The 15,167-nt window shown below is 45.8% G+C and overlaps 1 long non-coding RNA gene across 1 annotated transcript in view; it reads right to left on the reverse strand.

The window, feature by feature from the left end:
- The window catches only part of LOC148164677 (uncharacterized), a 36,295-nt gene that overhangs the window by 14,034 nt on the left and 7,094 nt on the right, over positions 1 to 15,167 (reverse strand). Inside the window, exon 2 of the long non-coding RNA XR_015767850.1 lies at positions 607 to 730. This is a non-coding gene — a long non-coding RNA (uncharacterized LOC148164677). The remainder of the gene's footprint in view (positions 1 to 606; positions 731 to 15,167) is intronic.

Raw genomic sequence — 15,167 nt, forward strand, 5'->3', positions numbered from 1 at the left:
AAGTTGACTACCCAGCCCGGGACCACATTGGCCAATCTCCTACATCCAGGTGTGCCTAAGGGACTTTTTCTTACAGGTGGAGGCAAGTGGAAGTGACAGGTGTCACTTGTGGGCTGGGGATCTTAAGAAGTGTGCATGCTTTGTTTATTCTTTTACCACTTAGGCAGCTTGAGCCAAGATCCTGATGCCCTAGAAGATGGCAGGAACTCAAGAGAGAAGGAGCCCAAATCCCTGGCTCACCAGGTGGAAGAGAGTTGCCTGACCTAGGACAGCATCACTGAGCTGTTGAGTGAGCATGAAATTAAGTTCTATTGGGTTAAGCCACTGAAATCTCGTATTTTCTTTCTTATAGAGCTAGAGCCATTTCCTGCCTAATATAGCTTGGTATCCTTTTAGTGTTTGGCTCATTCCATTTTATAAAGCAGGTGCTCAAAAAGTATTTGTTAAATTGAAGGGAAACTTCAGAGACAAACACAAAGAAAGATAAATTAGGTTATATTCTCAGAACATAGTTGGATATATCTGATGACACTAAAATGCTCTTCCAACCCTATCTTCTTAAGAAATATTCCCTGCTCAAGTCATTTGTTTTATATAAGTACTTACACGTTGAGATCAGTTGTCACTTTGTTCTTGGCAAAGAGAAAATGGGATGTTTTGTGAATTGATGGTCATTCTAGTTGAATGTGGGTGCCAAGTTTCCTCTGGTTATATGGGCCAGATGGCATAACTGTGAACAAATAATGGAGAAATGAAAGATAATCCTTTTTGATTGTCAGATTCCTGGGTCAGATTTTCCAATACGACATAACTAGTGGATAGGGGCCCTTGGCCAATAGCACTTCCGTTCACACTCCAATTAGACTTCCATTGTAAAATGATGATGCTGTTATTGCTGGCATTATTTCGTAAGTTGTGCTCAGTCATACAAAAGGGAGATATCTCTTAGCTCCAAGCCCCAAATGTCAACAAGTCTAAACAAGTGTGGGTCATCAGCCCTCCAAATCAAACGTCAGGCTGATTCAATGTGACTGGGTATTTTTTGGATATTGCATTAAAAACTCAGAGTGTGAAGCTTGAAGGGTAAGAAGAAGAAAAGGTAACCAGAAATGTGCTATGTCTGGCCTTTTCCTCCACATTCCTAGTACGCAGTATAGTCAAGAGTGAGATCTTTATCTCATCATGTGGATTCAAGTATAGTCCAGTGTCCTTTTATGTAGCCTGAAGGACTCCCTTGAGTATTTCTTGCAGGGCAGGTCAACTAGTGACAAATTCTTTCAGGTTTTGTTTATATTTGTTTATTTGAATGTCTTTCAATGATACTTTTTTTTTTTTTAAAGATTTATCCATTCATTTTAGAGAGAGAGAGTCTGTGTGTACGTGCAATGGGGGCGGGGGGAGGAGGGGCACAGGGCTCAGTCCCACCACCCTGAGAGCATGACCTGAGCTGAAATCAAGAGTCGGACGCTCAACCGAGCCACCCCAGCACCCCGCAGTGATACATTTTGGACGGATAGTTTGCTGGATGTACAATTCTGTTTTTGTTTCAGCACTTTGAACAGGTCATCCCACTGACTACCAGCCTCCACAGTTTCTGGTGAGAAAAGTCAACTGTTAATTCACCAACGATCAATTACATATGATATTGCATTTCTCTCTTGCTGTTTTCAAGATTCTCTCCTCATCTTTGGCTTTAGACAGTCTGTCTATGGTGTATTTCAGTGTGGATCTCTTTGGGTTGATTAAGTTTTTGACTTTCTAGGATGTGCACATTAATCTTTTCCAAAACGTTTGGGAAATTTTGGCCATTATTTCTTCAAGTATTCTTGCTGCCTCTTTTTCTCTTGTCTCCTTATGGGCTCCCGATAAGTTTAAGCTGGTTAATTTCCATCTCCTCATTAAATTTTTTCATGCAGGCCTAAGTACTCCTATATATTCCTATAGATAAAATAGCTAGGTTATGGCAGTGACATTACAAGTTTTGATAAATACTGCTAATTGCCTTCTCAAATGTTTATAACAAGCCACCCTCATACCAACAGTGTCTGAGCAAGCCCATTTCTCTTAGGGGTTTTTTATTATGTGGGAGATTCTTTTTAAATATTGCATGAGGTAACTTATTTTCAGTTGGGCTGTAGTTCCTGAGATGAGTCTTACTGCCTCTCAGAATCTTCCATCAATGTTGTTGTTACCTGCTCAGCTAGCTCCTCCTAGAATCACCCTCAGAAAACATTCATGAAGTAGGAAGAAATGATGGGCACATTTCCCAATGCTTTTTTGTTCTATTCTGTTTTGTTTCTCACTAAAGGGAAGTCTGTTCATTCTAAATTACTTCTGTCTCAAATGATAGGGTGAACTGTGACCCTTCTCTGGGCACTCAAGGCTGTGGGGAGACATATAATGTCTGTTTTGTTAACTGTTTTTTTCCACTCAAACTACCTGATGTGAACATTTTCCGTTGTCGTCTTTTTTTTTTTTTTTAAGCTTATTTATTTAAGTAATCTCTACACCTAACGTGGGGCCCAAACTCACGACCCCGAGATCAAGAGTGGCACACTCTTCGGACTGACTGAGCCAGGCATCCCTCCACTGTCTCCTCCAATACGATTTATAATGGCTACATAGGGATTCATAACTGCAGAACAACAACAACACTCATTTCGGTCATGTTAAGTTTCTACTTTTCCCTGTTATAAATAACACTGTAATGATTATTAATAATCTCTAGGAGAGCAGAGCCCTATTTTATTTTTTGGTGTGTGGCAGCACCTAGCACAGGATCTGCCTCAAAAAAGACACCAGTAGGTGTGTGTAAAATGAATAAGTGATTGAATAACAAAGTTTTAAAGGTATTTATACCTTTATCTCCAAATTTGATTATTTTCTTCAAAAAATACCCAGAGGAGAAACTGATGGGTAGGTAGATGTGTATAATTTTTAAACTCTTGGTCAGAATTTTCAAATTGCCTACAGAAAGTTCTTGCCAATTTATACACCCACTGGGTATATATGGGAATGCCTGTTTCTCCACCCGGGGCAACTACTGACTTGTTGAAATCTATGTAATTGATGGTTGAAGAATAGGGTATTCTTAGTAGTTTTAATGTACACTTCCTGTAGGACAAGTGATGTTGAAGTATCTTTTACTATTTACTCCTTTGACCGGCAGAACTCACTGCTTTGGGAAGGAGAGCTGGTCTCTCTGAGTCTTGAGGGCCACAGCCTGGGCTACTCAGGGAATGAAAGGGCTGTCCTGTGACTCACAAGCCACCTGCTTCTCAGGCAATTTCGCAGGGTGTCATCCTCATTGGTAAAAAAGAAAAGCAGGGAGAGTCCAACTGTACCTTGCTCCTGGCAGGTTTGCTTCTCCCTGCACTGTGACCCAGGCAATTTCGATTTATCTTTTGGATCTTAGGAATTTAGCAGCTGGCTTTGGTCACCACCTCCAGTGATATTTACCTACCCCTAGGCAGCTACCCAAGCTTTTTTGGTTTTGTCCCCATGGTGGCAAACCATTTTCAAGCATGTCTTTCCAGGTTACATCTATTAACTAATAAAATCTAAGCATGTACTATAATACTAATGTATTAAGTACATGCAAATCTATTACATGAAACTCAAAAGTTTATTTATTTGAGAGAGAGCGCACGCTGCACAAGCTCACTTGCAGGGGGCGGGGGAGGGGCAGAAGGAGAGGGAGAGAGAATCCCAAACTGACTTCACACCGAGCCCGAGGCTGGGACCTCAACTGGAGATCAGGACCTGAGCTGAAATCAAGAGTCAGATGCTTAACCAACGGAGCCACGCAGGTGCCCCTGAAACCCAACATTTTAAAGGGTGACATTAAAAACATATACATAACTGGCAGCTCCAGCATTCCTTCTTGCTGCTCAGTGATGCTGCCTTTTGGGCTCTGCACATTGGGAGTCCAGCGCTCTAGGGTAGTTGCAGGAAAGCGGGGTGTCTCCTGTCTGAGTAGGCGGGCTGTTGACGCATGTCTTAGGGAGTTAGACCTTCTCCACCACAGACCAGCTGGCCGTATAAACCAGCACTTTCTACAGGGTGCTGTTGAAGGGTAACTTGACACTGGGAAGGGTTGTTCAATAAAAAGAATGCGGCTTCCTCCGATGCACACTTTCTATGAGGACTGGGAACCTTTCTCGCTCCACTTGCTCTCTGCTATCTCACCATCTGTGGCTAATCTGCTTGTTCAAAGATGGCCTTGACATTTGAGTACAGGCAGGCGAAGCCGGATCCTTCCTGGTCAGGACCCACCCTTGGCAGTTATGGTAGATTTTGCATCATGATGATCCAAGTGAGTCAAGTATTTGCTTCACACCATACTGTGTCAACATGTAAGGTCTCTGGCAGAGAAATATACACGCAAAATAATATAAAATCTAACTGATGTAAGAAAAGACACGACACACAAAAGTTATGATGGGGATTTCTTAACAGTAAAATTTACCACCAAGTGCTTTCAAGAAAATACCTTTCCCTAAAGAGAGAAGAAAACTCCTCAAATAGACTTGAGTTAAAAACTTTGGCAAGGAGGAAATGAGAACCTCAGGAGCAGTGCCTGCTGATGCCACCGTGGAAGGCCACGCTGTATTTGAAAGGGCAAGCGTCTCTGGAGCCAGACAACTGGATTTTTAAAAAAATATGTTTTATTTATTTGAGAAAGAGAGAGCAAGGACAAGTTGGGTGAAGGGCAGAGGGAGAAGCAGACTCCCCATTGAACAGGGAGCCTGACACGGGGCTTGATCCCAGGACTCTGGGATCATGACCTGAGCCGAAGGCAGATGCCTAATGGACTGAGCCACCCAGGTGCCCCAGACAACTGGGTTTGAACTAGCTTTGGATCCCAAGCCTGCTGTGTGCTAGCAGTGTAACCTTTGACATTGAGATCTTCAGTCTAACAGAGAGGGGAGAAAAATAATCCTTTCGTCTTAGCAACATCACGAGGGTCAAACAAGAGAATGCCCAGCAACCATTCTGCCTATGATAGTCGCTCAATAAATGTGTTCATTCCTTCCTCACCCTCTTTGGGCCACGGGGATTTCTTTCATGACTGCTTATGCCCTAATTTCAGAGTTGGCCTCTTTTTTCTTTTAGCATTCATGTAGATCATTTCTCAAAGAGTTGCCTTAGCTACCTAAAAGATGCCTTAAATATGAAACTTCTATTTTAAAAGTCTATGCTCCATTTGATCGTTTCTAAGTCTGTAATGCAACCAAATAATAGTTCTGATATTATCAGTTAGTGGGTATAGTCCTCTGGTGCTTCCATAATATGATTGGCATCAGAACTGTTTTTGGCATCGTGAGCTGTTTTCTTTGTTTAATTATAGGCAACTCCAGTGTTCCACGAATTCACATATACAGCAAAATGCTCACTCACACCCACCGAAAAAAAACCTGTTTTAGGAGAGACTTCTCCATCCGGCTCTTTCTGTTCAGTTTTTCTTTGCTCCTTATTCAGTTCTGTAAATACAGGTTTATATTTAGCCCTTTTTTTATTCCCCATATGTTCCTTCTAAAAACATTCCCTATTAAGAGATTTTCACTAGTCGATCTCGTGGAGAACCGAGTGAGCGCGACCCTGGGCAGGCATAACTGAGGTGTGTATGTCGATGGCATCACAACTAAACCAGGAGGGAAGGAACCCCTCCAACAAAGTCGTGCCCCGCCGCTCTCCCTCTTTTCTGGAAAACCTGCTGCTGATGGACCAGGAGGGTCATACATGGTGGGTGTGGAGGCTGACTTCATACCCTTTTCGCCATCTCTGCTCTGTGGGGAGTGGGCAGCCAGAGGATGGGAAAGGTCAGGTTACGACATCACAGACCAGAGGTAACCAGCTTACTAGCCGGGAGGGGCCAGGATGCCGACTGGTCCAGGGGCGGGGCAAGCTGGAGTGCCCAGCTAGGCCCAGTCCGGCCCAGTCCAGCCCAGGGCTCTAACTCCAGACCCGCAGTTCTCTGAAGGAGCTGCTCCTGTTCTTGGGAAACAACTTACACTTGGCCCAAAAGGACAGGCAGGGAGAGGGGAAAGGTTTCAGAGCCAGTGCGACCGGCCCTGGAATCCCTCCACATGCCCCCTAGAATCAATCACCCGGGGCCTCGGTTTCATCATCTCTAAAGGGGTTCACGTTACGTGCTTTGCATGGTTGCGAATGTGCGTGGCCCTCACTAGTGCCCACTGAACAAGACTGTGCCTCAGTGGCCGGCCCCAGACTCTACTGTTTGCCCGTCTATGCCAGGCCTCGCCCTCATTCTCCTGAATTTAGCTCCTGTGTCATAAAACACACCTTGGATTGCCATTCAGTCCTTTGTCTTTTTATTCTGTTGTTTTTGTTTTCCATGCTTGTCCTTCTGGTTGATTTGCCCCAGTAGAGAGTGAGTTCGGCTTCTTTCTTTCTAGAAACTTCGTTTCCACGGTGGCTGAAGGTTACCACATTTATTTACCTTGAGCTAAGGGCCCCTGGGAGAAAATCACCAGGAGCCCGGGGGTGGGGTGGGGTGGGGTGTTCTTTGCTCAGCTTGTTTTATTTATTTATTTGTTTGTTTGTTTGTTTGTTTGACAGAGAGAGACAACAGCGAGAGAGGGAACAGAAGCAGGCGGAGTGGGAGAGGGAGAAGCAGACTCCCCACCGAGCAGGGAGCCCGATTCGGGGCTCGATCCCAGGACCCCAGGACCATGACCTGAGCCGAAGGCAGACACTTAACCAACTGAGCCACCCAGGCGCCCCTACTCAGCTTGTTTAAGAAACCTTCCTCCAGCCTTCACCAGCCCTAGCGGCTCCGTGCGCCCGGTGGGCAAGGGGTGCTCCTTCCCCTCCCTGGGAGTTCCCACGACTGTCACACCAGGCCTCTTTGCCCTTTGACACACTTTGGGAAGCCTGAAGTCCTGACATGCCTTCCTCCTTCTGGGAGAATGACTGCACGCAGAACCTGCGCTCCACCGCTCCTCTGCTCTAGAAAGACCCGGGCGGCCTGCCCTGAGCCACATCCCTGCAGCCCCACCGGCTAAGTCAGCTTGGTTCTGCCTGCAACCGGAAGCCGTGCCTTCCAACCTCTTCTCTCTCTGTAGAGGAGATCTTTTTTGCCTTCAGCTTTACGTGCTTACTTCTCAGCTGGTTTAGAACCCAGAGAAGAACAGAAGAGATGCTATTTCTTGGGGTCCCTTCCAAGACCCCAGCAGTACCGTCAGTGGATGAAGCTGGCGAAGGGAAAGGCAGTGGGAGTGGAGGGAACCGTGGGACACTGAAGAGTGTGTACAGTGCAGAGGGTAGAGCCAGCTCAGCTCCGGCTCGTCGCTACCTCGTGGGCATTTGGACCCGCTTTGGCCCGACATTTCAAAACTTTTAAAGAAAGCCAGAGATCTTGGTTTCTATCTGCTATTCCCCCTACTCAAATGTTGACAATGAAACTATAAAAACAGAAGCCCGTGGTGTGGGACAAGCAAAGCACACTGCCAGTCTGAGACAGTGGCCTCCACCCGGTCCAGACCCCCAGGGCGCCCTCCTCCCCCGTCCCCTGTGCACGTAAGTCTAATTCCATCGTCCCGTCTGGAAAAAACGTCCTCACAGCTCACCAGGATACTCAGACTCCAAATGTCCTGTGTCTTCCAAGGAGGGGCACTGTTGTAAGTTCATGAGTTAGTCTGGACCTGCAAGCTAGCATTTTTGATAATATACCGTTCTCCTTTTGATGATCTGTTTTGATGTCGCATAAAATGTATCCACTTTGAGAGTTACAAACAAATTAACAAGCACAGGCAAATGGTTCCATCCCTTTCCTTGGAATCATCAAAAGATAAACAGTCCACAGTTCCTTACCAAAGGAGGCACTGTACCTGTGGGTACCACTGAACCCCAGGTTGATAAAACACACACAAAATGTGACACCCTCTACGAACTCTTGAGCATTGACTCAGAAGCGTCTAAGAAATGGAATTTGGACTTAAATACCCTGAAGTAAGGTGGCAATAATTTGGTATGATGGTTCTGAACTGTAACATTCATTCATTCGTTCCTTCGTCAGATATTTACTCAGCCGTTCTCCAAAAACCACTGCTGAAATGGCCATACCCACCAGGATGCAACACTGGAAACTTCTCCCCCCCGTTGCTGCTTCCGTTGTGTTGTTGGAGAACATGGGGGCTCCTGTGCCCCACCGCTGGGAACAGGTGTTACCTCCCTGGCAAAATGAAAAGCCCCATTGTTGCCACTGAAGTTGCACACACCCTCCAGGTATATGGGGCAGCTCTCCTCTTCCCCGAGCCAGGGAGGGCCTGTGAAAACATGGAGGAGCTGCAGAACTTAAGAAAGATGGTGGTGAATGTGCTTATGCCGGGACTGTATATGCTTATCTTTCAGTCGCACCAACTGGAGCTTTATTCCTGCGCTTCTTGCATATCCTTAAGACTGCAACTCTTTAACTGGAGGGCAGTCAGCCTCCCCTCCGGTGTCCCCCAGGGCTCTGTGGCTCCCACCGAGGGGCCCGGGGTAGATGATGCAGAGATGCCTCTCCCACAGGCTGCAAGCTGTTAGTGGGGTTTGGGGACTGCAAAGGTTTCAGTGTCCCTGGGACTTTGTCTTCACACTTAATCTCTTGCCACTTCCCCCTTGCTTGAGGCCGGTCTCTGGAAAGTTTCTGGCGGCTGCCTGGGGGCTTTTGCGTTTTCTATTCCCCTGCTGGGAATGCCTCCCTGCCCCCACCTTTAGGTCGCTCTTGCCTTAAAATCTTCTAATTTTTGAAGCCTCTAATCTTCTAAATTTCCGTTTAAATGTCACCCCCCCCCCCCCCCCCCCGCCTTTGCGCCCTCTCCTGTTCAAATATCTGGCCCTAATGTGTTAGTGAAGAGGCCAGGCTACCCTGCAGTAGGGAGTCAGTTGAAACCCATTTCAGTGGTTTACCACCACAAAGGCTTATTTCTGGCTCATGCAACAATCCAGGGACTCAGAAATCCAACTCCTCTAGTTTGTCCACCTCTGAGGGTGTGAGATGGGCAAGAGAGGGCTCTCAGGCAGGGGCGACATGGCCCTGAACCGGGCACATGGCCCCAGGTTCCCTGGGAGGGGACTGGGAAAGTCATCTTCCCTTACAGAGATTATTCCAGTTAATCCTCACAGCGAGCCTCAGAGGTCAATGGGAATAGCCTGCTCATTTTACTGAGGCTGAGATGCTAAGGGACCCCCTCAAGGCCACGCAGCTAAGTGGCGAAGCTGGGATTAGAACTCAGGGTGCCAGCCTCCAGGGCCCCCTCAGAACACACACTCTGTATTGCCCATGTTGCTTCTATGTTAAAGATAACAAGAAAATTGGTAATATATCAGTTATATATTTTATTCAGTGTTAGAAACTCAGAGCTTTACAAGTATGCTTGTTACTTATTCCTTGCATAGTCATAGTTTAGACAAAAAATACAGTTTTGCTATGAAGGCGTAGGAACTACCTAGACAAATGGTTCTCAAAGTCTGGCCCAAAGCTCCTGGGGAACCCTGAGACCTATCTAGGGAATCCACAAGATCAAAACTGTTTTCATAATAATACTAAGATGTTTGTTATTTACCTTTTTTGCTCTCATTCTCTCATGAGTATACTATGGAGTTTTCCAGAGGCTCCCTACATATGATAATGTCATTGCTCTGATGTTAACATGCTCTGATGCTAAGAAGCATGGTTGTTACTTTAAAATGAATTAACAAATAATTTACTGTTTGAGGTTTTAACTTCTTAAAACTTAAAATTTCTAATATGATATATATCAATAGATATAACCCACACAAACAAAAGTTCTTTGGGGTCCTCAATAATTTTAAGGAGTTTAAAAGATCCTGAGACCGGGATGCCTGGGTGGCTTGGTCTGTTAAGCGTCTGCCTTCAAGTCCCACATCAGGCTCCTTGCTCAGCTGGGAGCCTGCTTCTCCTTCTGCCCGTCTCCCCCACCGCTTGTGCTCTCTCTCTCTCTCTCTCTCTGATAGATAGATAGATAAATAAAATCTTAAAAAAAAAAAAAAAGGATCCCGAGACAATAAAGTTTGAGAAGGGCTATTGGGTTAGAAGTTCAAGGCAATGTGTTTTCTGATAACATTTTAAACTCCAGTGTATAGCAATTAAGAGTCTCAGTTTCAAAAATATCTTTTAAAAATGCCTATGTCTCAATTTCTATGTATTTAAAATGAGGTTATAGTACAATTATAATACCAATCTATATTACAATATTAAGTAAAAGATTAACTAAAAAATTGACCATAGTACCTTGGATTAGAACCGAGCATTCTAAAGAAAAACCAAGACAGGAACACTAACAATAAATTTAAAGAAATTTCCACAGGGGCGCCTGGGTGGCTCAGTCGGTTAAGCATCTGCCTTCGGCTCAAGTCATGATCCCAGGGTCCTGGGATCGAGCCCTGCATTGGGCTCTTCGCTTGGCGGGGCATCTGCTTCTCCCTCTGCTGCTCCCCCTGCTTGTGCTCTCTCTCAAATAAATAAATAAAATCTTAAAAAAATTTCCTCATTTTCTGTTCCTTTTCTCACCTCCATTCTTTCTCAAGAATAGTAGGAAAATGTGTCCAATTTGCTTTCACCACAACATTCCGTCCATGAAGGCTTCTACTTTTTGGAGATCAGTAGTCTAATCAATTTGCCTTGGCCCACATTAATGAAAAAAAATCACTACAGGTGAAATTTCATGGTAACGAAATTCATTTTAACTGCATACTGTGTAAACAGACAGCTCTTGAGCTTGGGTGATGGCTTGGTGTGTTTTCTCATGCTGCTGTCACTAGGGTAAATTTCAGTTTAAAGAAATCAAGTAGCCACTGTCTACTGTCAAGTAGCCAGTTTATGGCAGTGGCTATGCAATGGCCGAAGAGCTTGATCTTTATAATCCATTTTACCTTCACAGAGAGGGCTAGCCATGTGGGCAGCACATTCACTGCAATAGAATACAGTGTCCGAATAACTTGATATTTATAATCCCTGTTACTTTAATAGAAGGTAAGCTGTATGAGCATAGAGTAGCTCATTTACGAAATGACAGATAAGACCTGCCTAAGTGCACAATGATATTTGATTTAAGGCTTAATAACAACAGATTTATTTAAAGTGTTCTCATTTTTGGAAATTTTAAGATTCTAAATGTAAATAATAGAGGGTCTTATTTAGAGATTACTACATGCAGGTGTTATGGTGTTATATGTGGTGATTGACATGTTTTAGCTCACTGCCCACCTCCTCCTCCAAACAGCCTAATGATGGAGGCATTACTATTATTCTACTTTTATAAAAGGAAGGAAATAGATCTTTGCAGAATTCCAACTCAGACACTGATTCAATAACCCACACTCTGAACCACTGTCCTATACCAGTTTCCACTATAAAATTGTGAATTTTAGTCAAATCCATAAAGTATTTTCTTTTTTAAAAATTTATTCAGAGAGAGAGAGAGACAGAATATGTCTCTGGGAGAGAGTGGGGGGGGGTGTCAGAGGGAGAGGCAGACTCCCTACAGAGCAGGGAGCATGGGGCTTGATCCTAGGACCCCAGGACCATGACCTAAGCGGAAGGCAGATGCTTAACCAACTGAGGCATCCCTAAAAAAAAGTATTTTCATTTAAATTTTGCCCTCATTTGTTTGTTTCTTGCTGCTTTGGCTGCAATTATGGGTTGAATTGTGTCTTCTCAAAAGATATGTTGAAGTCTTAACACCCAGTACCCATGAATGTGACTTTATTTGGAAATAGGCTCTTTGCAGATGTAATCAAATAAAGATGAGGTCCTACTGGATTAGGATGGGCCCTCTATGCAATGACTGGTGTCCTTATAAAGAGTGGGAGATTTGGAGACACAGATACCCAGGGAGAAGACTGCCACGTGAAGATGGAGGCAGAGACGGGAGGTATGCTGCCATGAGCCAAGGAAGGCCATGGGCCACCAGAAGCTGGAAGAGGCAAGGAAGGATTCTTCCCTTAGAGCCTTTGGAGGGGCTATGGCCTTGATTTCAGACTCCTAGCCTCCTGAACTGGGAGAAAATACATTTCTGCTTTTAATAAGCCACCCAGTTTGTGGTACTTCGTTATGGCAGCTCTAGGCAACTAATACACCAACTTCATGGGCTGGAGCCCCAGCTGAACCTAAGACCCTGAGAGTGAGGCCTCCACGACTGTACTCCTGTGCCCGGCAACGAGTAGACCCCTGCTGGAGAGATTCCCATCAAACCAGTGGATGACAGGACCAAACTGAGGTGATCATGGGGTCTGGGTCCTAAGACTATTCTGAAGGTCTAGTTTTGTAGTGAGAGATCACGAAGCATCTTCAACAAAAATGAGATACTGCCAGATATTTAAATATCTTCTGGAACAAAGCAGGATATAAAGAAAAAACCAGGTGTTTGAACCAGATGCCATGAACTTGTGGGCCACGGGGAGCCACTGAAATGCAAAGCTGACGACTGTGTGCAGGCCAAGCGTCAGCTGCTGGCTAACGGCAGTGGGCTGTTAGCCAGAGAGGTGGCAGTGTCCCGCGGCAAGACAGGGGGGTAGTGCGCTGCCAGGGCCGGGCCCTCGAGGACACTTCGGTCGCCACAACCACCTGGGATTACATGAATGGCGACTGAACAGTATTTTTAAATGGGCACCGAGAGGCAGGAAGGTCACCAATCCTATAAGTAGGAAAAAGCTGTGGCAACAGTGAAGGGATCAATAACAACAAAGATTAGTGAGTGCTTACTGCAGGTCAGGCACCATGGTCAGCACTGAGCATGAGGGTTCCACCTTCCTCCTCACATCAAGCCCAGCTGGGCAAGGTCCCGTGGGAAGATCCTCCTTTTGCAGAGGAGGAGAATGAGGCGCAGAGATGCTAATTCACTTTTATGTACTTGCCCTCCTCTGGTGGCAGAAGCAACCGGTGAGTGAGGTGGGTATTATCATCAGCCATTTACAGGTGAGAAAATGGAAACTAGGGGAGTGGCAGTGCCTTGCCCAAGGCTGCATGATTAGGGACTAGCGAGAGGGGAGCTAGATTTCAAGTCCTGCAACTCCAACCCCCCAACTCTTGCACTGCACCGTGGTGGAGCTGGTACCTTTTTTTTTTTCCCCCCAAGCAGACTCCGAACTGAGAGCGGAGCCCGACGTTGGGGCTTGATCCCAGGACCCTGAGATCATGACCTGAGCCCAAACCAAGAGTCTGATGCTCCACCGACTAAGCCACCCAGGTGCCCCAGAAGTGGTACTTTTGGTATGAGTACCACCTCTTCATCCTAGAATGGGCAGAAAGATGTCGCTGGAGATCATGCTTCCATTCCACCAACACTTATCAAGGTCTGAGCTAACTCATGTCATCTGTTGACCGCAAGTGTGGAGAGGAGACTTTTGTCTTTCAAACACATGTTCATCTTTTGGGATCATATTTGTGGTTTGGCAGAAAGGACAGTAAGCTAGCTATCTCTGAATTATATACCAGGATCTTATAGAATGTTTGTATTCCATGTACTTTTTCTTCCTAAAAACAAACAACAGAAAACACACCACTCGTTAGGACTCCCGTGATTCTCGAGGTGCGCATTGGGCACTCAAGCCAGCTTAAGCAAGAAAAGGAAATGCATTCTCAGGTTACACTGGTGTCCCATAGCCTCTGAGAAGCCAGGTGCAGCCAGGAAAGGCTGTGGCCAGGGGAGCCCCCAGCTGCTCCCTGCAACCAGCTTCTCCATTCCACTCCCTGCAAACCAAGGAACCAAGGACGCCCCGCGCTGGTGCGACTTTACATCTCCTTTGTTCAAGGGACGAGCCCAGAATGAATATGTCAGGACTGTTTTGCTTCTGCAGGGGACAAAGAAAGCAGTTCAACCTGGCGTAAGCTAATTAGGAAATTTAAGGACTCAAATAATTGAAAATTCTCGGCCAGCTAGATCCAGGTGGTGACAGGGCACCATAAGCAGTAGCCTCTCCCTCCTCTTGCACCTCCGCCGGCTCCATTCTTGGCTGGCTCAGCCCTCTTGGGACCCGATGACCAACAGGACCTCCAGACTTCTATCCTTTGCCAAAACTCTGCTTTTCTGAGAGTCCCAGTCTCGGGAAGGGCTGCAGGTAAGCCCAGCTTTGGTCACATGCCCATTTCTGGACCACCCGGAGGGCAGATGGAAGGAAATGCTCATTGCCAGGCCTGGAGCCAGGGCCAAGGTTGGCCCTCCTGCAAACACATAACAGTAAGAGCAAAGCTACATGAAGTCGATTGTTGGGTACAGTTTTAAGTATTTTAGATAAGTTCAATCGTTTTAAACTTATCTTCTTTGTTTGCTAATTTAATTAGCACATTGTCCCCTTTCCTAGGTGGGGAAATTGAGGCGCAGATGAATGTGTCTTGGCTAAGGCCTCAGAGCTATAACTTGCAAGAGCTGGGATTTGACCTGAACTCTGAGGCCACAAAAGCTGGGCTCTTGACCATTAGCAGAAGGGATCTGCCACCAGCAAAATGGGCCATGGATGCTGGGCTAATAACAATAAGAACAGATGTCCAATAGCCGCTCTGAATTCTCGCTTTGTGGAGAGAATGTATCCAGCCTGGGTAGGGTACCCACCCGGGCCCAGGGTGGGATCATGTTGTTCCAAGGTGACTGCTTCTACTGTGGCCTAGTACATGGACTAGTTCCAAAAAACAGGAGGGACAAGAGAAAAAGCACCCACCATTATTCTCTGGGGAAGTGGCTGGGGAAAGGCAATTTAATCATGGGGATAAAAATAAAAAGCTATCAACCATAGGCCTCTGGGTGGACTTACTTATATTTTATCCCATTCTAAGTTCCGCTTCCCGCAAGGGCTTTGTGGGCATGAAGAGTTCAATAGGGCACAGGGTACCCATTGGGCTGGAGGGGATGCCCAACACATTCCCTGATTAGTTGTCTGGGAGAGAGAGGACCGAGAAAAGAAGCCCAGCCCCCCTTGCTATTAGGAAAAAGCACGTCATTTTTTAGATTGCTATATTATGGTTGAACTGCACTTTGAAATTTGGGTGATGCAGAAACGGAATCTATTTTTTTGCATTCCCCCAGCAACACTGTCAGTAGAACTGCCTTCAAGTCTTAGAATCCTAGCTGGAGGAAGGTGGTCAGTAGTCTCAGCTCACGTTGACACTGGGGCCCGGGAGTCATTATGAGATCGGCAGAGCA

The sequence above is a fragment of the Eumetopias jubatus genome, unplaced genomic scaffold (genome assembly GCF_037043125.1).
Source record: "Eumetopias jubatus isolate StellerSeaLion01/CBP00866 unplaced genomic scaffold, mEumJub1_p1.0 scaffold_3, whole genome shotgun sequence".
NCBI classification, from domain to species: Eukaryota; Metazoa; Chordata; class Mammalia; order Carnivora; family Otariidae; genus Eumetopias; species Eumetopias jubatus.